The 22,901-nt window shown below is 34.2% G+C and overlaps 1 pseudogene; it reads left to right on the top strand.

Moving 5' to 3' along the window:
• The first annotated feature begins 382 nt into the window (after positions 1 to 382).
• On the top strand, positions 383 to 18,258 carry LOC117085541 (annotated as a pseudogene).
• Positions 18,259 to 22,901: the final 4,643 nt, after the last annotated feature.

Consider the following 22,901-nt stretch of genomic DNA (forward strand, 5'->3'; position numbering starts at 1 on the left):
ATGGTTACGTTTCTGGAAACTCTTCTGAAATAAATTACATAAGACAAGTGATGTGTCCATACAAGAACATTGATATTAGCTCAACGATAGCACTTATAAACATAAAAGGAACATTAACACACTTGGGTAAACAGTTCATCTACCTTCATTTATCTTCTTGCCACATACATGCTCAGACTGTTAATCTAATGATAATATATTTACTTTGAAGTGTAAAAGTTACATTTGAACTTCGTGATTGATTTATTCATGTGTATAACCATAAGAAATGACAGACAGAAACAGCAAATGGGAAAAAGTGATTTATCCATGGATATAACCATAAGAAATGACAGAAAGAAACAGCAAATGGGAAAAAGCATTGCATTGCACCAGGACGTGTATGAAGTGGACTTCAGTTTTTTTTGCTGATACAGCTGACCTGTTACATTAGCTCTGGGAGTTGTGAAAATGCACTGGTGTGGTCCACAGATTTCAGTCATTGGATGAATATAAAGACAATCCTGGATGAGCTTATCCATAGGAGTCATGAGGTGACTGTATTGGCATCTTCAGCTTCCATTTTTTTTTTTATCCCAACAGCCCATCTACTCTTAAACTTGAAGTTTATCCTGCATCTTTAACTAAAACTGACTTTGAGGATATCATCATGGTCAGACCTTCCAAAAGACACATTTTGGTCATATTTTTCACAAGCACAAGAAATCATCTGTACATTTTATGACATAATCAGAAAGTTCTGTAAGGATAGAGTTTCAAATAAGAAACTTATGAAGAAACTTCAAGAGTCAAAATTTGATGCTGTTCTTGCAGATGCTACTGTTCCCTGTGGGGAGCTGCTGGCTGAGCTATTTAACATACCCTTTGTGTACAGTCTCCCCTTCTCTACTGGCTACATACTTGAAAGGCATAGTGGAGGATTTCTATTTCTACCTTCCTACATACCTGTTGTTATGTCAGAATTAAATGATCAAATGACTTTCATGGAGAGGGTAAAAAAAATATGATCTATGTGGTTTATTTTCAATTTTGATTCCAAATGTATAAAGAAGTGGGATCAGTTTTCCAGTGAAGTTCTAGGTAAGTAATTTTTTCAATTGGTAACGGAGATCTAACTTTCCTGTGCTGTTAAAGCTGAGCTTATATAAAGCAATAGTCAGGGTACTTGGTTTTTTAAATTCCTTTTTTGTTTGTTTGTTTGTTTTTAGTGGAGTCTATCTTCTAGGCTGGAGTGCAGTGGTGCAATCTCAGCTCACTGCTGTAATTACAGGAACATTTCAGCATGCTTGGCTAATTTTTTGTATTTTTAGTAGATACAGTGTTTTACCATGTTGGCCAGGCTGTTCTCAAACTCCTGACCTCAAGTGATATGCCAGCCTTGGCCTCCCAAAGTGCTGGGATACAGGCATGAGCCACCACACCCGGCTGGTAGTGGAGTTTTTTTGGTAAGTGAATTTATGAAATGAAAACACAAGATGATCTATCAATTGCACAAATATAGAAAAGTGTAAATTATAAAGTCAGTTAAAACCCTGTGGCCATTGCTCACACAGAACATTCTAGGAAGTCATAAACCTGTAAATTAGTGCACCTAATATGTCTTTAAACAATCACATATCTGTTGTACTATTAATTTTCTTCATTTTAAAAAAAGACCCATCCACAAACATCTTACTGAATGCATACATGTAGATTGAGTAGTTACATAATTTTCTACAACTATCTATGCAACATTGCAGAAATTGTTTTTCCTTGTATACCTCAGTTTCCTTATTCTGAAATTAAAATATGTCCCCATGTCACCAGAAGGTTTCCTTCACAGTTGAGAGAAATAGTGCCTCTATCTCAAATGCAAAAACCACTAAGGGTGATTTGTTGTTTCTAATATCTCTACGTTCCTTCACTAAAAGATTGGAAATTATTTATTTTAAGATCAATCATCTTGTTGAAGTCTGAATATTGTTATATCATATAGATTTTTTTAAAATTATGTGTGTGTATTACAAAATATGATCCATATTAAGGTTGGGTACAAATCTCTATTTGATAATTTCTCAAAATTTTCTATCTGTAATTTGCAAATATATTTACTTAAAAGCTAATATGATTAATACCTTAGCATGAATCAAAAGCAGTAGTGGGTACAAGGATTTCAGCTACACTCTCAAAATAGCCCACAGTTCACTTGAATAACCAAAGATAAAGGGGTTAGCTTAATGAACTGTGGAAACTAGACGATTTCTTAGAAAATTGTTTTGATGAGTACAGCAGAATTAGTTGATCATGGAGATCAAAGAGTTGTTTAAAGGTTCATATGCTACTATTGAAGCTTTAAAGGGTAAAGAAATGAATGTTTACTTCTCTATAGATTATTTTAATAACAGTTTATGATTGCAAGTATTCTGATGTGACATTGGCAATGATGTAGTTGACCCTCAGAATTCTCTTATCACTTTACTTTTCTTATATATACACATGGGCAAAATATATACTTCATGAAAATTAAATTATGCCTATATTTGAATACATGTTTATGTATTTAAAAGTACAGACACTTTGCCTACATTTTTGTCTACCTTATTCTAATCCCTTTCAGAAAATTACCTAATGTAATTATCTTGTGTCATCCATCTTTTCTTTCCTTTTTCTTCTCAGAAAGACCCACTACAGTATCTGAGATAATGGGAAAAGCTGACATATGGCTTAATAAGAACTCCTGGGATTTTCAATTTCCTCATCTACTCTTACCAAATGTTGATTTTGTTGGAGGACTACACTGTACACCTGCCAAATCCCTACCTACAGTAAAGATAATTTTGTTGGTTTTGTTTTGTTGGCTTTGAAATTTTAATAGGAATAATTCTACAGTCTTCATGCAGAGTGTTTGACTTACACAGAAAGAAAGATGGGCAGTGGGCAGGGTAAAGCAGATATCAATCAGGAACTCGTGTACATGTTGACTTGCTGATACCATCACAAGTATGTGAGTTTAATCATTATTATATAGAGAGAGGGATACTAAGGACTTTGAAAATAGGGTTGGTTAAATTTAAACCTTGATTATGCAACACATAAGAAGGTGTTGGTCATTCGTTAAAAGAATGTTTATAAAAACAAACCACAGGCAAGAGGAAAAAAATTAGACACAGTTTCTGTCCCCACACACATTACATTCTATTTCAAAAGACAGAATATATGCAAGTAATAAAAAATATGCAAAAGTTTTTATCTCAAGGCAAAACCCAATGCCAAGATAGCATCAGTGGAGATAACAGAAAGTATCCTGGACTCACTGATAATGAAGCTGAGACCTGAACAATGTGCAGAAATTGGTGAAATAATGAGGGGACAGGAAAACACAAAAAAGAAAAGAAGGTAAAGCATTGAAGAAAGTTCTCAAGACTCTAAGTTGAGTTTGCTGGGAAAGGCTGAGTGAGAATCAGATGATGCTGAGTGGCAAGTTAGAGCCAGATACTTATTAGGAGTTAACTTATTTATTAAGCACCTTTGAGAACTACTAAAAAGAGTTAGGAAATGAAGACATATGATAAGACTATTTTAAAAAAAGAAACAAAGAAAGAAAGAGCAGATCATTTGGGAAATTTTGCATGGAATCTGGTAGCAGATGATGGAAAAGTGAACTAGAATGTTGATATAAATAATTATGCCTACATTTACTCATTTACTGTGATAGTACCCACTTCATAATGTGTTTTGAGGAAAAAATGTTAATACAAACAAAACATTTATAATTTCTCTGTTTTATATTCAGTGATTCAGAAATATTAATTTTGCAATTATGGTTATTTCGTTATGATTACTAACACTACTAATTACCCAACATGTGCAAGTCTCTTGAGATAGCATTCTTCATTTAACAGAACCAGATTGTTCAGCACATCAAGATTACATTCTCTTGAAGAGTCGTGGATGACAGATATATTGTGGACTTGAATAAAATTAGACATACCAGCTTTGCCAGTAAGATGGCAAGTTGCACATGTGCCCTAGAATTTAAAGTATAACAATAATAATAAATGAAAGCAATTCTAAAATTCTACTGTAAGTGATGCAGATCTTAAGTATTCTAACTTAAAAGAATAACTCAATGATATAAATGTGTACCCTAATAATATTTGCAGCCAAACCCAGTGTTCACTTGATTTTCCTCAAGAATGTAACTCATTCTATGCTGAGATACCAGAGTTTTACATCTTAGAACAGAAACTTGCCCTATTAGAGAAGGTGTGTTCAGTCTTATGACGAGCAACTCAGTACAGCTTCCTGGTGGAACTTGTGTTTAGACACCAAAGCTCCCTACAGAAAAGCATGAAGAAAATGAACGATGCATGTATTATAAATAACAAATAATTTCTATCACTCGTATCTGTATAGTAGGAAACTTAGTTTACAATAATGAAAGAATTCTGCTTAGAAGATGATATTCTTTACAAAGGAATACAAGACCCTCATACATTTTAAATTGAAATCATACTTTTAAGACATATGTAGAAAGTAAGCATTCTTTAATACATTATTAAGTAATCTCTTAAGATTTTTGTCTACATAAAACTGAGAATTTATTCCATGGTTTAAATACAATATCTATGTTGAATGCAAATTGTATGTGCTTTGTAACTTTTGAAAGAGACAAAAGCTGAGGTAAGACTAATGAAAATTGTGTGCCACCTTACCCTACTATTGAAAGATTTCTCTATTTATATTAAGGGAAAGTGATACCGCCAATAGGAGACGGAAGACAGGAGGAGGTGTAGAAAGACAAGGAAAAGGATGACTAGTAGTAAATAGTGATAATTACTAATAGTAGCTGTTGTTATTAACTTGCAGAAAGATTTGAATGCAAATCAATGGTTGTAAAATTGGCTCTTTAATTGTTTATTATGTGGAATAATTGTTAATCAAAGTTGTTTGCTTTTCAATTAAATATTACATTCTCAGAATATATGTATATATTTTAAGAGAAAAAGACACTTGGCAAAATGTTTCTAGTGATTTAAAAATGCGCATAACCATTGGTTTCACAATATAGTCTCATGTAATCATACTGAGAAAAAATAAGTCAAGATGTGCATATTTAATATTTATGGAAAATATTCATAAAATTAACATTGGAAGTAATCCAACATCTTAAATGAAGGAATGATTAAACACTTATACTATATGCATACTATGGCTTTACAATAATTTAATCAAATATTCAATTACACTGTGAGCCAAAATGCAAGTAAAGGGAGGTAGAAAATGGTAAATATAACAAGATGACAAGCTTTTTGCAGGAGGAAAATGTACACATAATAAGGTTAAAACTTTCTAAATAAATGGTATGTGTGTACATGTGTAAATAGAATAAAAGCCATGATGAAAACATACATATTTTACATTGGTAATATCTCTAGATAGAAATTTGAGAAATATTTCCTTTTCTTTTTTAAACTTTTCGTACTTTTATTAAATTAATTACATTGATTTTGTATTATTTTTATGAAGTCGTCACAGAGTGGGAAACAACCAGTCCACATCAGTGATGAATCAGTAAACAGAGTTTAGATTACTTCAACACTGAGTGGATGAAGAAGGCTCCGGGCACCAAGCCAGTGAGAGTAAACACTGAACATGCGTTACATTAAATGTGGCAACAGGTAACTGCAATCACACAAAATGCCTAGATGCCCCATGTGTCATCTGGAATAGCAGTACAATGACTCTCACATGAACATTGATGTCTTAAGATTAAAAATCATATTTGAAAAAATATACAGCAATATATGGTCTTCACAGTCAATATTTGGATTTTTTTCTTTGTTTTATAAACAACAGTTTAAAATGTTTTACCCTAATGATTAAATCTGAAAAATTTATAAATGTAAATATTGGCATAGATTGGAGAAAGCAAATCAGAATAAATGTCAATCAATTTTAGCCAAGCACATCTTCACTGGGAAGTGTAGTGTGAGTGAGCTACTCATGAGGGTGACAGATCTCCCCTGTGGAAAGTCCTGGTGGCCTCTCCCATTATGGTACAAGTGCTGCTGCCTCCAAGACACAGCAAAGAGATGATGAGAGTTCCTCACATGCAGTTATAAATAGCACATCAATTTAACAGTGTGATTTGGGGAAAAGTTCTTCCACCTAAACAATAACCTGAAAAATATGATCATTCAACCATCTAACTATATACTGTACAATTCGGTATTATAAACGAGACTCTCAGGACTAATTCATAGAAATTCCATACCACAACCAGACCCCAGAATGTCGGTGATTCTTCACCACCTTTTACAGTTACTTTTTTTCTTTGTTGAAAAAAGACTGGAAACCTCTGACAAAATTTAAGTGAAGTGTAAAGGATTATAGAGGAAGATAAATGTAGACATAAAATCATCCAAAATGTGAGTAACTTTTCCGCGGGGCTAACAGTTAGGGAAGCAAAACATTGATAGCTTCAAACCAAAACAATTCTATAGAAAACCTGCCTGAAATAAAGATATGTGATTTAGGAGGATGACTATATAGAATTAAAGCCAAGTAGTGCCACTTTCCAAGAACCTATATTAGTAACTCTTATATTATAAGTGAAGAGTCTGGGTATAATATTTTCTAACATTATCTCTCTGACTACTATGAAATAGCTCCATTTCATTTCTCCCTTACATGCACACACACACACAAACATGCACACACACATATTTACATCAATACCCTTAGTAGAAGCCAGCTGTCTCATATTATACATCTTCTTGATAAGAAACTGAGTGATTGAGTCAGTTAAAATACATAATTTCTGTCAGTCATTCCTGATAATACTTGATGTTCTCTCTTTAGTAATTTGTACCAATTATTTCAGTAGTGCCTGCTATGTTGTTACCCTTTTGTGATGGAAAAAATTCTTTGTCACAGGAAATGGAAAAGTTTATCCAGAGCTCTGGAGAAAATGGTGTTGTGGTGTTTTCTCTGGGGTCAATGGTGACAGAAGATTGGGCCAATGTAATCGCCTCAGCCCTTGCCAAGATCCCACAGAAGGATAGATAAAGTTCCTTACTGGTATGGAAAACTACTAAAAGAGGCTGTGAAAGTCTGTAAATAATTCAATTATAGAAATTTCCTGCCTGGAAATGTAGCTCTTGGGAATGCACTAATTATCAGATAGTAATTCAAAATCAGAAATATACATGGAAGAGGCTAAAATAGTACAAAGGGTATACTCATGGATAATAAATTTGGCACTAATATTGTGATCAGGAATAAATATATTAAGAGGTGTAGGTAAAGTTTTGATATTATCATGATATTGGGATCGCATAAGAGATATCACTAAATTCTTTCCCTGTCATTTGATCCTTATGTTTAAGGATTTCTGAGGGCATTGGACACACTACAGATGTTATCAGAAGAAGTTACATTTTAATGGGTAACTTCACTAGCACAATAACAATAGCAGGTATTTCAAAATGTCTAATATGCATCATGCAGTTTAAGCTTGTCATGTAATCCAGCCTCATATACAGCCTCTACATTTTGGAATAGGCCTATCTGAGTGATGTTCAGGGTACTATTTAGAGAAAGAACGGCCTAGGCCGACAGACTTAGTCCAAGTTCCCACCAGCCAGGTAGATTTAGAGATAGGGTAAAAGCAGCCTCCCTTGCTGGACAGGGCCCAGCCAATGTCTGAAGCAGGAAGATGAAAGAGAAAAGATGGAGATGGATCCTGACCTGAAAGTGGATCCTGTTGCTGTATAAAATGTGGTCCCACAAAGACGCAACACTATCAGATTAACAACTCCTCCCAATGGAGGCAGCAGAAGGAAATATAAGAAGGAGTCAAACAGAAGGAAGCCGGGTGGAGGAACAGGTTCAGACACTCCCTCCATAGAACATAGTAGGAAACATTTTCTTCTGTATAGAATAAAATGGTGACATTTGTGTATTTGTCAATTACTTTTTAGTTCCCAATCTGATATAGTCTTCTTGTAATGACCTATACTAACTTTTTTTTGCTGAAAACTCAGTTATTTTAATATTGATATAACAAGTAAAAGTTAAACATGTAAATTATTGTTCAGTTTATGAGGATTGCTTGGGAGTTCCATAATTAGTAACTTGAACATAAAAATGTCTTGGCTATAGTAGGATATATAAATCACTGTTGTCAAACTTTGTAACACATTATCTAAGTGTTAACAATCAGTTGATGAAATTCAGAAAAATACAATTTGAATTTATTCAGCAGCTCTATCTTTATTTATGACACCAACAGCATCCTCATTTCAATGTTGAAAAAAGCAACCAAAATTAGCAATACTGATAATTCTCTGAATTTGTCTCAGAAATTGTCCCTTGAAATTTCTCCTCGAAGTAGTGCTTGATAATTTGCAATTTGAAAGAAGTTATACATACTTCCTTTGTAGCATTATTTCTTACAATTAGCTTATTTTATCAACTTGCTTTTTTGTCAATCAAAGAACACAAAACTCTAATATAATAACTTATAGACAAGCAGAATTACATTAAATACTTCCTATGTCACTTAAAAAATGAGTACATTAATATTCAATGTGGAAGATGAAAATTAGTATAATATACATAAAATAAACATATAGGTCATTACTAAATTGTTACTGCTTATTCTCACTAGAATTATAATGACTATTTTAATTTTTTCATGCATATAATTTTTTAGAATTTTTATGTGTCTCAAATTAAATTTATTTTATTTTTTAACTTTCATTTTAAGTTCAGGCCTACAGGAACAGGTTTCTTACATAGATAAATCTGTGTCATGGGGATTTGTTTTACAGACTGTTTAATCATCCAGGCATTATGACCAGAACCATTAGTTATTTTACCCGATCTTCTCTCTCCTCCCGCCCTCCACCCTCCAATGTACCCCAGTGTATGTTGTTCCCCACTATGTTTCCGTGTGTTCTCATCTTTTAGCTTCCACTTAATAGTGAGAACATGCGATATTTGGATTTCTGTTTCTATGCTAGTTTGCTAAGGATAACAGCCTCCAGCTCCATCTATGTACCTGTAAAATACAAAATCTTGTTGGTTTTTTTTATGGCTGCATAATATTCCATGGTGTATATGTATGCCATTCGATTTCCTTTATTCAGTCAATCATTGATGGGCATTAAGATTGATTCCATATCTTTACTATTGTGAATACTACTGTTATTAATAAACATGTGTATGTGCCTTTATAAGAGAATCATTCTTCATCCTTTCCGTATATACCCACTAATGAGATTGGTGAGTTGAATTGTATTTTAGCCTCTAGGTTTCTGAGGAAGTGCCACATTGTCTTCCACAATGGTTGAACTAGCTTACACTTCCACTAACAGAGTATAAGCATTCCTTTTTCTGCACAATCTCACTAGCATGTACTACCTTTTTAGTTTATAATAGCCATTATGACTGGTGCAAAATAGTATCTATTGTGATTCTGATTTGCATTTCCCCAATGAGCAGTGATGTTAAGCTTTTTTCATATGATGATTTGGCCACACATGGGTCTTCTTTTGAAAAGCCTAACAGTTTTTTAAATACTTGAAATTTTCATCTATAATCTCATTTTTTCCAAGCTATTATTTGGAAAATCCTGATTTCCTTACACACTTAACAAATTATAGAAGTTAAGAAAATGAAATGTTGGCATTCTATTTACGTCAGTGTTTGAGTAATTTTATTCCTCAGCATCCCTGATCTCATCCTTAATATCTTTAGAGTTCTGACATTCTATAACTTTGGAGTTCTACTCAAGGAATAAGATATTTTCTTTACTGTAACAGGTTCTTTGGAGAGTTGATGGGAATAGACCACAGGTATTAGGATTCAGTACTCAGGTATACAAGTGGATACCCCAGAATGACCTTCTTGGTAAGAATCTGGAGTACAAATACTGAATATATTAGTAATAGCCCATTAAAGTATTAATTATTAATCATGAAACAAGCATATTGAAAATGTGTTATGGAAAAACTTAAAAATAAAATGAAACTTCTTTATATTTGTTTTCCATTCCTATGAGGAAAATAATAAGCTATAATTGATGGTATTTTATGATTTCCATTCACATTCTTCATTGTCAGAATCAGAGTATTTTTATTTCAGGGGTTATTATGTCTCGTAGAATTGTTTACAACTTAATAGATTGTCTCTTTGTCTCCTATTTCTATAACTTCACACCTGTTCTTTTTCTGCAGGTTATTTCAAATGTCACTAAAAATAACAGCTCTTCTGCTATCACCAGGGAGTCTACATTTTCTGTAGGATTAAATTCCTAATCTTAATCATAATGTGATGACACATTTCATGATGAAGTGTGACCTGTCCTTCCACTATCCTAGTACCACCACCACCCCACTGCCTGCTGCCTTGCACATCTCACATATCACATTCTGTGACTACACGTAGGAGAACACATTCTTACATGTTCATGTCTTTTCTTTGCATCTTTTTCTTTTTGCACATTTTATTTAGATTGCACTTTTTCTTCAGTCCAACTGGTAATCTTGGTTAATTTTTTTTCAGTCTGAAGTCACACACACCATATAGCTTTCACTTACATCTCCAGCACAAGTAGGTGCTCCTTCCTCTGAAGTCTGAAACACAATTTTAATTTAGTTCAACATTTTAACTAGAAAACACTGTCATTTGAGTATTTAGTTGTTCATTTCTCATTTTATTCCTATCAATAATATTGCTAAAATTTATCCAATCCTAGGTCATCCAAACACCAGGGCATTTTTTACTCATGATGGATCCAATGGCATCACGAGGTGATCTACCATGGGATCCCTATGGTGGGCATTGCATTGTGTGAGAAGGATCAACCTGATAACATTACACAAATGAAGGCCAGGGCAGCAGCTATTAGATTGAACTTCAACACAGTGTCAAGTACAGACTTACTCAATGCACTGAAGACAGTAATTAATGACCCTTTGTGAGTGTAACAATATTTTCTTTACTAGGTGGTATTTATAGATAGCTTATCTTCTCAATAGTAGGTATGGGTTTCATCCTTTTTTTAAGAGACTAATTTTGAAAGAATTTACATGATGTAACCAATCTGAAATAATCTTATATTTTTGAGTGGTTATTTAAAAATCGTGTTTTGAACTCCATACATGTAATGGGTATCCAATAGTGAAACAATGTTCCACACAAAAATAATTATAAAGTAATATAGCTAATATAAAACAGACAGATTTTTTTATTTTTATTTTTTTAAGTTCTAGGGGTACATGTGCACAATCTGCAGGTTTGTTACATACGTATACATGTGTCACGTTGGTGTGCTGCACCCATTAGCTCATCATTTACATTAGGCATATCTCCTAATGCTATCCCTCCCCCTCCCCCGCCCCCTCCCACAATAGGCCCCTGAATGTGATGTTCCCCTTCCTGTGTCCAAGTGATCTCATTGTTCAATTCTCACCTATGAGTGAGAACATGCGGTGTTTGCTTTCCCATTCTTGTGATAGTTTGCTGAGATGATGGTTTCCAGCTGCATCCATGTCCCTACAAAGGACACGAACTCAGCCTTTTTTATGGCTACATAGTATTCCATGGTGTATATGTGCCACATTTTCTTAATCCAGTCTGTCACTGATGGACATTTGGGTTGATTCCAAGTCTTTGTTATTGTGAATAGTGCTGCTATAAACATACATATGCATGTGTCTTTGTAGCAGCATGATTTATAATCCTTTGGGTATATACCCAGTAATGGGATGGCTGGGTCAAATGGTATTTCTAGTTCTAGATCCTTGAGGAATCACCACACTGTTTTCCACAATGGTTGAACTAGTTTACAGTCCCATCAACAGTGAAAAAGTTTTCCTATTTCTCCATATCTTCTCCAGCATCTGATGTTTCCTGACATTTTAATGATTGCCATTCTAACTGGTGTGAGATGGTATCTCATGCGGTTTTGATTTGCATTTCTCTGACAACGAGTCATGATGAACGTTTTTTCATGTGTCTTTTGGCTGTATGAATGTCTTCTTTTGAGAAATGTCTCTTCATATCCTTTGCCCACTTTTTGATGGGGTTGTTTTTTTCTTGTAAGTTTGTTTGAGTTCTTCGTAGATTCTGGATATTAGCCCTTTGTCAGATGAGGAGATTGCAAAAATTTTCTCCCATTCTGGAGGTTGCCTGTTCATTCTGATGGTAATTTTTTTTTGCTGTGCAGAAGCTCTTTAGTTTAATTAGATCCCATTTTGTCAATTGTGGCTTTTGTTGCCGTTCCTTTTGTTGTTTTAGACATGAAGTCCTTGTCCATGCCTATTTCCTGAATGGTACTACCTAGGTTTTCTTCTAGGGTTTTTATGGTTTTAGGTCTAACATTTAAGTCTCTAATCCATCTTGAATTAATTTTCGTATAAGGAGTAAGGAAAGGATCTTATTTCAGCTTTCTACTTATGGGTAGCCAATTTTCCCAGCACCATTTATTAAATAGGGAATCCTGTCCCCATTTCTTGTTTTTGTCAGTTTTCTCAAAGATCTGATGGGTGTAGATGTGTGATATTATTTCTGAGGACTCTGTTCTGTTCCATTGGTCTATATATCTGTTTTGGTACCAGTACCATGTTCTTTGGGTTACCGTAGCCTTGTAGTATAGTTTGAAGTCAGGTAGCGTGATGCCTCCAACTTTGTTCTTTTGGCTTAGGATTGTCTTGGCAATGTGGGGTCTTTTTTGTTTCCATATGAACTTTAAAACAGCTTTTTCCAATTCTGTGAAGAAAGTCATTGGTAGCTTAATGGGGATGGCATTGAATCTCTAAATTACCTTGGGCACTATGGCCATTTTCACGATATTGATTCTTCCTATCCATGAGCATGGTATGTTCTTCCATTTGTTTGTGTCTTCTTTTATTTCACTGAGCAGTGGTCTGTAGTTCTCCTTGAAGAGATACATCCTTTGTAAGTTGGATTCCTAGGTATTTGATTCTCTTTGAAGCTATTGTGAATGGGAGTTCATTCATGATTTGGCTCTCTGTTTGTCTGTTACTGGTGTATAAGCATGCTTGTGATTTTTGCACATTGATTTTGTATCCTGAGACTTTGCTGAATTGCTTATCAGCTTAAGGAGATTTGGGGCTGAGATGATGGGGTTTTCTAAATACACAATCATGTCATATGCAAACAGGGACAATGTGACTTCTTCTTTTCCTAAAAAGACAGTTTTTTAAAAAATCATATAATCAGTCCACAGTAGAAAGGAAGGATAAACTTAAAGGAATATGATAAAATATTTTAATTAAATATCTGAAATCGCTAAAAGCATCACTACTTTCTTGATGAAAAATTCATTTTTATTGTTTCCATTATTGTAACAGGATTAATAATTACATGTGATTTCCATGACTTAAAACCCACCTATTTAAGGTATAAAATCCCAATATATTTAGAATGTTTATGAGTCATGAAGCCATGTGGAATCCATACAATTCAGGGTGTTATATAAGTGACTTCTTTCACTGAGCATAATTTTTTGTTTTTTTTTTTTTTTGGTTTTTAGATTCATTCACATTGTAGTGTGTATTTTCATTTTTTTGCAGCAGTATAATATTTTATAGTATGGATATGCCATATTTTCTTTGTTCACTTATCAGTTCATTGGCCTTTTGATTGTTTCCAATTGTGGCTACTAGGAACATTGCTACACATGTTTTTGCATAAACATGTTTTTCTTTGGGATTGATACTATAAATGGAATTGCTGGCTCATGTGGGAACTGTATGCTCATGAAGAATTACTAAACTGTTTTCCAAAGTACTTGTTATATTTGTCATTGCCACCAACAATGCAAGAGGGTTCCAATTTCTCCACACTGTGGCCAACACATGTTATTATCTTTTTGTTATAGCCTTCTTAGTGGGTGTGAAATGATCTCTCATGGTTTTCGATTGAATTTTCATTACAGCTAAAAATGTGGAGCATTGTTAAATGTGCTTACTGACCATATATCTTCTTTGGAAAATGTCTATTCCAATCCTTGAAACATTTTTAAACTTTGCTATTTGTCCCATTATTGACTTTAAAGAACTATTTATATATCGTGGATATAATCTTAGATATATAATTATCAAATATTTTGTGTCATTCTAACTTTTTACTTGTTTGATGATGGCTTTTGAAGTACAAAAAATTTAATTTGAATAAATTGAATTTTTAATAATTGATTTATTTATACTCCAAAGGATACAGCGTTCAAAATGTCTACCCAGTCCAGCTACCATCAATTCAGCATTTATGACTACTATCAATAATGTTTTTATGAAAGAAAAGTATCACCTAAAGGAATGCTTTTATAACAGATTGTACCATAAAACAGGTTGGACCAATATAAAAGAAATCTAAAATAAGGTGGTTTATTTAAATGCAAATATACAGATACTTCCATTAAATCTAAATAGACTTTAAAAAGAGGAGCAAATAATGAGAAATGACAGAAAACATTAGAAGAACACAGTTAACAAATGGAACCTTATAATGTAACATGATACACACACACACGCATGCACATATATATATATGCACATGTATGTATTGTATGTATCAACTGGAAGACACATTTTCTTAGAGCATATTGAATTGTTAATAATTATTTGAAGTGACATGTGGTGGACCAGAAATCAAGACTCAGTAAATTTGAAAAGATTCAATATCATAAACAATATATGATCCAGCCTTAATTGAAGAAAGGGAGATTTTTAAAAAATATAACTAAAATATCTTTAATTTTGGAAATTAAGAAAACACACTTCAAAAAAATTTAAAGTCGTGTCTCAGCCTCCCCAGTAACTGGGATTACAAGCATACACCACCATGCCCGGCCAATTTTGTATTTTAGTAGAGACAGGGTTTCACCATGTTGGTCAGGCTGGTCTCAAACTCTTGACCTCGGATGATCCACCCACCTTGGTCACCCAAAGTACTGGGATTACAGGCATAAGCCATTGCTTGAACCCAGGAGTTGGAGGATGCAATGAGCCAAGATCGTGCCATTGTACTCCTGCCTGGGCAACAAGAGCAAAACTGTTTCCAAAAATAAATTAAATAAATAAATAAAACTTTAAAAATTAAAAATTAAAGAAAAACAAAGTCAAGAAGTGAATTGTAATTATGCATGCACTTTTATCTCAGCAATTCTACTTTCAATTATACACCCAACAGATACGTATTCATATGGAAATCTAGTGCTGTATATGACATGGACAGGAAACAGCAAAATACTGGGTAGAAGTGGTTGGTTCCCCTGCAAATGTTCCAACCTCAAGCCTGAAAACTCTTGGCCCTAAACCAGAACGGACATTCTGTTTTGAGGCCCAAAGTTGCCTTTTGGCCTACCATACCCCCCTATTCTGTACTCATATAAACCCCAACCCCCCAGCATGAACAGAAGAGCAGAAGAATGGCAGAATGGTGCATCGGAGAGAAGAGAAGGAATTTCTGAATGCTGAGAGTAGTTCAGCTGAAGACGGTTGGAGAGGAGAGGAGATTGGATGCTGGATGACCAAACTCCAGAGGAAGATCATCTTCCCACTCCATCACCATTCCAGCTCCCCATTCATCCCACTGAGAGCCACCTCCACCACTCAGTAAAACCCTTGCATTTGTCCTCCAAGTCCATACGTGACCTGATTCTTCCTGGATGCTGGACAAGGACTTGAGTACTAACAGGACCCTGAACTGGTTAACACTTAAGTCATTAGTATAGGGCAAGGCTAAAAGAGTACACTAACACATACCCACTTGGGCTTCAGGAGTTGCAGACATCCACCCCTGTATGCTGCCGTTGTGCCAGAGCCCAGGGGTGCTCACCCAGGCTCCTGCACTTACCTAACTGCTACACAAAAGTTTTAAAAAGTAGACTCTAATGAATGTATGTTATATAATTCAGTTACATAAACAAAGAAAACTAATGTATGATATTTGAAGTCAGGCTAGTATTTAATTGGAGGACAAAAGTAGTGACTAAATGGTTTAGGACAAGAGAGTTATTCTAGGCAGGTTCTGATATCCTACACCATGATCTGAAGAGTAGGTAAATTGGTATCTTCTCTTCAAGATAATGTTCAAGATGATCTTACATTGTTGACCTATTCACTTAGTGTATGTATATTTATCTTTTGGCTTTAATATTTAAAGGTTTATTTTATAAGATATATAATGTACTTAAAATTATAGGAATCAAATATCAAAATAAGCATTAAAAAATAGAGAAAATCCTAGAGGTTCCATCATAGTGTGGCCAGGAAAAGCCTCTCTTAGAGGTAACACTTAGAGGGAAGCCTCAAAAAGAGATAGAAGCATGCCTTGGGTTGTTGCAAGAAAGAATGTTCCAGGAGTATGAGAGAGGGGGCAAAATGTGTAAAGATGCTATGGTGAGAACACTTTTGGCACCCTAATGAAAAATAGAAGGTCAATATCTCTAGAAGACCTAGTGTGTATGGAAAACTTGCTAGGAGAAGAACTTGCCAGTGTTTGACGTTGCAGGGTCCTGTAGGCCAAATAACAGAGTTGGATTTTATTCTTAATATGATGAGAAGTCAGGCAAAAATCTTAATTAGAGGAGTGACAAAATCTGACTTTTATTTCAAAAATATCATTTTGGCTACTGGGTAGGAAACAGTAGGAGGCAAAAGGTAGGATAGAAGCAGAGTGACTAGCTATGAAGCATTTGTCAGTGATAAAAGTCCAATGTAAAAGCCAAAGTTTCTATGATGACTCAAACTAAATTGCACAAATTCTATGTCAATTATATGCCATTTACTTTGAATCGTTTGGCACTTTAAAAACCTTTCATGTGCCGGGAGCAGTGGCTCATGTCTGTAATCCCAGCACTTTGGGAGTCCGAGGTGGGTGGATCACCTGAGGTCAGGAGTTCGAGACCAGCCTGGCCAACATGGAAAATCCCTGTCTCTCTCTACTAAAAATCCAAAAAGTAGCCAGGCATGGTGTCTTGTCCCTGTAATCCCAGCTACTCCGGAGGCTGAGGCAGGAAAACCTCTTGACACCACGGTAGATGGAGGTTGCAGTGAGCCGAGACTGCACCACTGCACTCTAGCCTGGGCAACACAGCAAGACTCTGTTTCAATGAATGAATGAATGAATGAAAATAAAAACCTTACATGGACTTGATATGCTCAAAATAAACTTACTTTCAATTTTGGTATCTCCATGTTTATCCTTCAGATATAAAGAGAACACTATGAAGTTATCAAGAATTTGTCATGATCAACCAGTAAAGGTTGAGCAGTCTTCTGGATTGAATTTGTCAGGCACCATAAAGGAGCCAATCACTCTCGGGTTGCAGACCACGACCTCACCTGGTTTCAGTACCACTCTTTGGATGTGATTGGGTTCCTGCTGACCTGTGTGGCAACTGTGACATTTACCATCATACAATGTTGTATGTTTTATTTCTGGAAATTTGCTAGAACTGGAAAGAAGGGATAAAGAGATTAGCTGTATTTGAGGCTTGAAGCTGGGAAACCAGATAGATGGGACTTCTTCAGTTTATTCCCACAAGAAAGGTTATGATGCAAGATTCCTTTCTTTCTGTGACAGAAAATCTGTTTAAAACTTACTTACCTTGTCAAATAAAAATTTGTTTTTCAGAGATTTTATACCTGTTTAATGGTTAGAAACACTTTTCATCAAGAGGGAAAAATACTGGCAAAACTATTAAATAGTATAAAGTCATACAAGCTGATATTTAAACTTGTAGAGCTTATATTGAAATTCATTGCTCCCATTCATAGGTTACATGGGAAAACTTTTACTGAGCTTAAGTACATTTCACATATTTTACTTAAACGCAAGAATATTAAGACGTCCACTGACAGTGTTGGCACTGCTTTGCAAATACTCAGATTACTATGGCTTCATTTTGAGCAAGATTTTCATATTTTAACTGTTGTTAAAAGAATTATTAAACCATTGAATTGTATTTTAAAAAACTCTCTCTTCCTTTTAATATTTTGAGATGAGTAGTGCTGCTTGGTCTTTACGGTGCATACTGCTTCAGCGTCAGTTTTTTCCCAAAACTTGTGGCAAAATGTTTATTATTTTAGTGCTTTATTCATTTCCCCAGTAGAATGTATGTGGAATTAGAAATATAGCTACTGCTACCTGCTTCCCACAGTAATATTGAACTATTTTACCAAGTCTTTGGTTCTATGGGCCAATTCAGGCTTTCCATGTGATATCAACAAAATCAAGACATCTTTGTCCAAAAAAAAATTAGAAATGTAGAAATGAGTGAGTGAGTGGTGGAGAGAACACTGGACTAAAAGTCAGGAGAGCTAGGGTCCAGTCCCACGCTTCTGCTGAGCCAATCTTTCACCCTGAGCCTCAGTGTACCCATTTTTTCTAGTCATTTAAAAATATTCATCTGGTTGATTTTATTCTCATATTTTAAATTATTTCAGTAGATTTTAGGGAACAGGTGGTGTTTGATTATATGGATAATTTATTTAGTTATGATTTATGAAATTTTGGCACATCCATCACCCAAGCAGTGTACACAGCACCCAAAGTGTAGTCTTTTATCCCTCTTCCCATTCCGACCTTTCCCAGAGTTCTGAGAGTCCATTATATTACTTTTATGTCTTGGCGTTTTCATAGCTTAGTTCCCACTTACAAGTGAGAACATCCAATGTTTGACTACCTAATCCTGAATTACCTCACTTAGTATAATGGTCTCCAACTCCATCCAAGTTGCCTTTAATGGCATTATTTTGTTCTTTTTATAGCTGAATAGTATTCCAAGTTGTATGCCTGTGTGTGTGTGTGTGTGTGTGTGTGTATGTGTGTGTATCACATTTTCTTTATCCACCCATTGGTTGTTGGACATTTAGGTTTGTTCCATATTTTTACAGTTGGGAATTGTGCTGCTGTGAAGATGTGAGTGCATGAGTCTTTGCATATAATGACTTCTTTTTTTCTGTATAGATACCCAGTAGTAGGATAGCTGGGTAAAAATGTAGATCTACTTTTAGTTCTTTAAGGGATCGCCATACTCTTTTCTATAGTGGTTGTACTAGTTTACATTCCCACTAGCAGTGTAAAAGTGTTCCCTTTTACCACATCCACGCCAATACTGTTTTTTTTTTATTTTCTTAATGATATTCACTCTTACAGGAGGACAGTAGTATTGCATTGTGGCTTTGATTTGCATTTCCATGATAATTAGTGATGCTGAGCATCTTTTTATGTTTGTTGGACATTTTAATATTTTCTTTTGAGAACTGTCAATTCATGATCAGCCTACTTTTTAATGATGTTGTTTGTTTTTCTCTTGTTAATTTGTTTGAACTCTTCATAGATTCTGAATATTAGTCCTTTGTCAGGTGCATAGTTTGTGAATATTTTCTCCCACTCTGTGAGTTGTCTGTTTACTCAGCTGATCATTTCTTTTGCTGTGCAGAAGCTTTTAGTTTAATTAAGTCACATCAATTGATCTTCGTTTATGTTGCATTTGCTCTTGGGTTCTTGGTCATGAAGTCCTTGTTAAGCCAAGGTCTAGAAGAGACTTTCTGATATTATTTCCTAGAGTTTTTATTGTTTCAGGTCTTAGGTTTGATTTTTTTCATCCATCTTAAGTAGATTGTTTTTAATAAGTTGAGAGATGTGGATTCAGTACCATTCTACTACATGTGGCTTGTCAATTATCCCAGCACCATTGGTTGAATAGGGTGTCCTTTCTCCACTTTATGTTTTTGTTTGCTTTGTCAAAGATCAGTTAGCTATAAGTATTTGGCTTTATTTCTGGATTCTGGATTCTGTTCCGTTGGTCAACGTGCCTGTTTTTATACCAGCGCCACCCTGTTTCAGTGGCTACAGCCTTGTAGTAGGTTGAAGTTGGGGAATGTGATATCTCCAGATTTGTTCCTTTTGCTTAGTCTTGCTTTGGCTATGCAGACTTCAAACTGAGAATCAAATCAAGAATTCAACCCTTTTCACAACAGCTGATTCAAAACGAAAAAAAAAAAAAAACATAAAATACTTAGAAATATACTCAACCAAGAAGGTGAAAGACCTCCACTAAGAAAACTACAAAATACTGTCAAAAAAATCATAGACAACACAAACAAATGGAAACATCTCCCGTGCTCATGGATGGGTAGAATCAATTTTATGAAAATGACCATACAGCCAAAAGCAATCTATGAATTCAGTGCAATTTTCATCAACATATCATCATCATTCTTAACAGAGCTAGGAAAAACAATCCTAAATTTCATATTGGTTTTATTCTCATTTTTGACCTTTCATAGCAAATGTAAGTTCTTAATTTTAGTTTATGATAATATAGGAAATGCATTCTAAAGTGATGTAGTCAATTTTCAGTCTTGCTAAACATATATGCATATATACATGTCCATTTCTTTTGAAACAAGACACAGCATCACTTTACTATCTAATAGGTATGTTGGGAAATTCAATGTGTTTATTGCACACAGTTTGAAATAATAATTATTATTCTATAAAACTATAAACGATCATGTCTAATTTTTTCTCTTTTCCACAGTCTTTTGATCCTTCCCTCCTATAAATATAATATGGCAACACTAAATTTTTAGCATAACAAAAAGATATATACAAAGAATACAAAAAGTTTATAAATTTTGTGGAAAATAGCTAAATCAAGCCATACACCTTTAATCTGCACATCAGTGAAGCACTTTATGATCACAGTGGTCCAGATTGACAGAAACCTATTTGTCTTTGTTAACCAGAAGTCTCATCATTAAACAAGTTTCCCAACAAATATTCTTGAGCCTAAAGCATGATTTAAATATATATCACTATATATAGATATGTGTGTGTATATATGCACACATATATATCAGTATATATAGATCACCAAATATATAGATTTGTATTTGTATACATATATATGAATCATGTCATACACAGACACACATACACTAAAACATTGATGTTAAAAAATTATAGGAAGTGTTTACAACAGAATATTTTATACAAATCATCCAGGTATTGATACATTTATAAAGAAAAGCAGGAATAATAAGGTGGCAAAGGTTAATAATGTTGTTTTATCATTCTTATAAGCCTGAATTAATTCACATTAAACCTATTCTACAACACACTTAAAAAATGGGTGTCTATTGTTTAGAAAGTACTACAATCACCAACCAAAAAAGAGAAATATTCCAATATAAAACTTAATGTAACTATAAATGTGCACTTCAAAGTAAAAATTGCCAAAAACATGTGAAAGATTATAAAGTAATTGGTGCTCAGGAAAATATAAACAATGCCAACAAACTAATGCTATAGAGATTTGCAACCTATAACAACTTGAGAAATCTATTTTTGAGGGAGTATAATGCAAAATAACCTTCTAAAATAAAATGTCAGTATACAGTTTGAAACTGAAGTTCTACGTCTAGAAATCTGTCATGCAGAAATCCTTCCACATAAGCACATGAATGAACAGAATATTTCCTCCAGCACTTAATTGGCTCCAGTCAATGAACACACATAGTTCCAACAAATGTATGAGTGTAGCCATTGCAGAGAACAGTTTATTCCACTGCTAAATAGAAAAAGTAGTTTACAGAAAAAAAGTCTTCCTTGCAATGAAATAAATTAAAATATATGTAAACTCATACAAGGAAAAAAAAATCTAGAAGAATACACATTAATCCAAGGATGGGAATTTTAGATTTTATTCTCAGAATTCTGCAGTATTTAACCTTTTACAATATTTTCATGTGTTATTTATGAGGTTTAAAAATTAATTTGTGAAATAAACATAAAATCAATACAGGAAGTTTGAAAAATTAACATTTCATTATTAATTCATTAGTATTATTCAAAAAACTTGAATCGATCATGTTTCTCACATGTGATTTTATTCATTTGCAGCTTCATTTAGAACATTTATTCCATGTTTAAAATACCTATGGATACATACAATACAGTGTTTAAAATTTGCAGGAACTATAGATATCCAAATTCATAAAATGTTCATATTTGTTCTTTTATTATTTTTAATATTTTATGAATCTTACAATAGCTTAACAACTCCTGCTGTCTTCTTCAAAAGGTTATATTGGTTGTGATTTTGTGACATGACTATAAATACTTTGACAATTATCCTGTCAAGTGAAATCCCCTCCCTTTGAAGTTTGGCAGACCTTGTAGCTGTCTCAACAAAAACGATGTAGTGGAAATAATGCAGCTTAACTTTCAAAGCTCTGTTGGAAACTCAATGTGTTCTCTCTCTCTTTCTCTCCCTCTTTTTGGATCTTTTGTTTGTATGTTTCTTTTTCTCTCCACACCTCCTCAACTCAATCTGTAGTCGCTGTAATAAGCGACAATTTGGCAGAGAGACACAAATATATGCCTAAGAAATCCTGGTAGCCCACGAGCACTTTTATCCCTTCAACTTGAATCATTAAGTATGTAAGCGAATGACCTTCAGATAACTATAGAGCAAGGCACCATAGGAAAGTAGCTACATAAGAAACTCTGTGGAAGGAACACATACCTGAGTCCAACCAACACCCCCAAACTCTGAGCGATGATAATAAAATTATTACAGTTGATTTAAGGCCTGACATTTGCAAACAACATGTCTTGCAGTGATACATAACTGGAATAATGAATCTACATATTTTAAATTATACATTTGTAATAAAATTATCATTAATATATAGCTAAAAGAATTGAAAATAGGGAATATTATATTTTGAGAATATCTGTACCCCAAATAGCAGAGTCAGCAGAACATGGTGGTTAAGAGCCGGCACTCTGGATCCAGATGCCCTTGATTCAAGTCTCTGAGAAACCACTACATGATTATATGGGGTTGGACAAGTTACTTGGACTTTATT

Source organism: Trachypithecus francoisi, unplaced genomic scaffold (genome assembly GCF_009764315.1).
Source record: "Trachypithecus francoisi isolate TF-2019V2 unplaced genomic scaffold, Tfra_2.0 Lachesis_group1, whole genome shotgun sequence".
NCBI lineage: Eukaryota > Metazoa > Chordata > Mammalia > Primates > Cercopithecidae > Trachypithecus > Trachypithecus francoisi.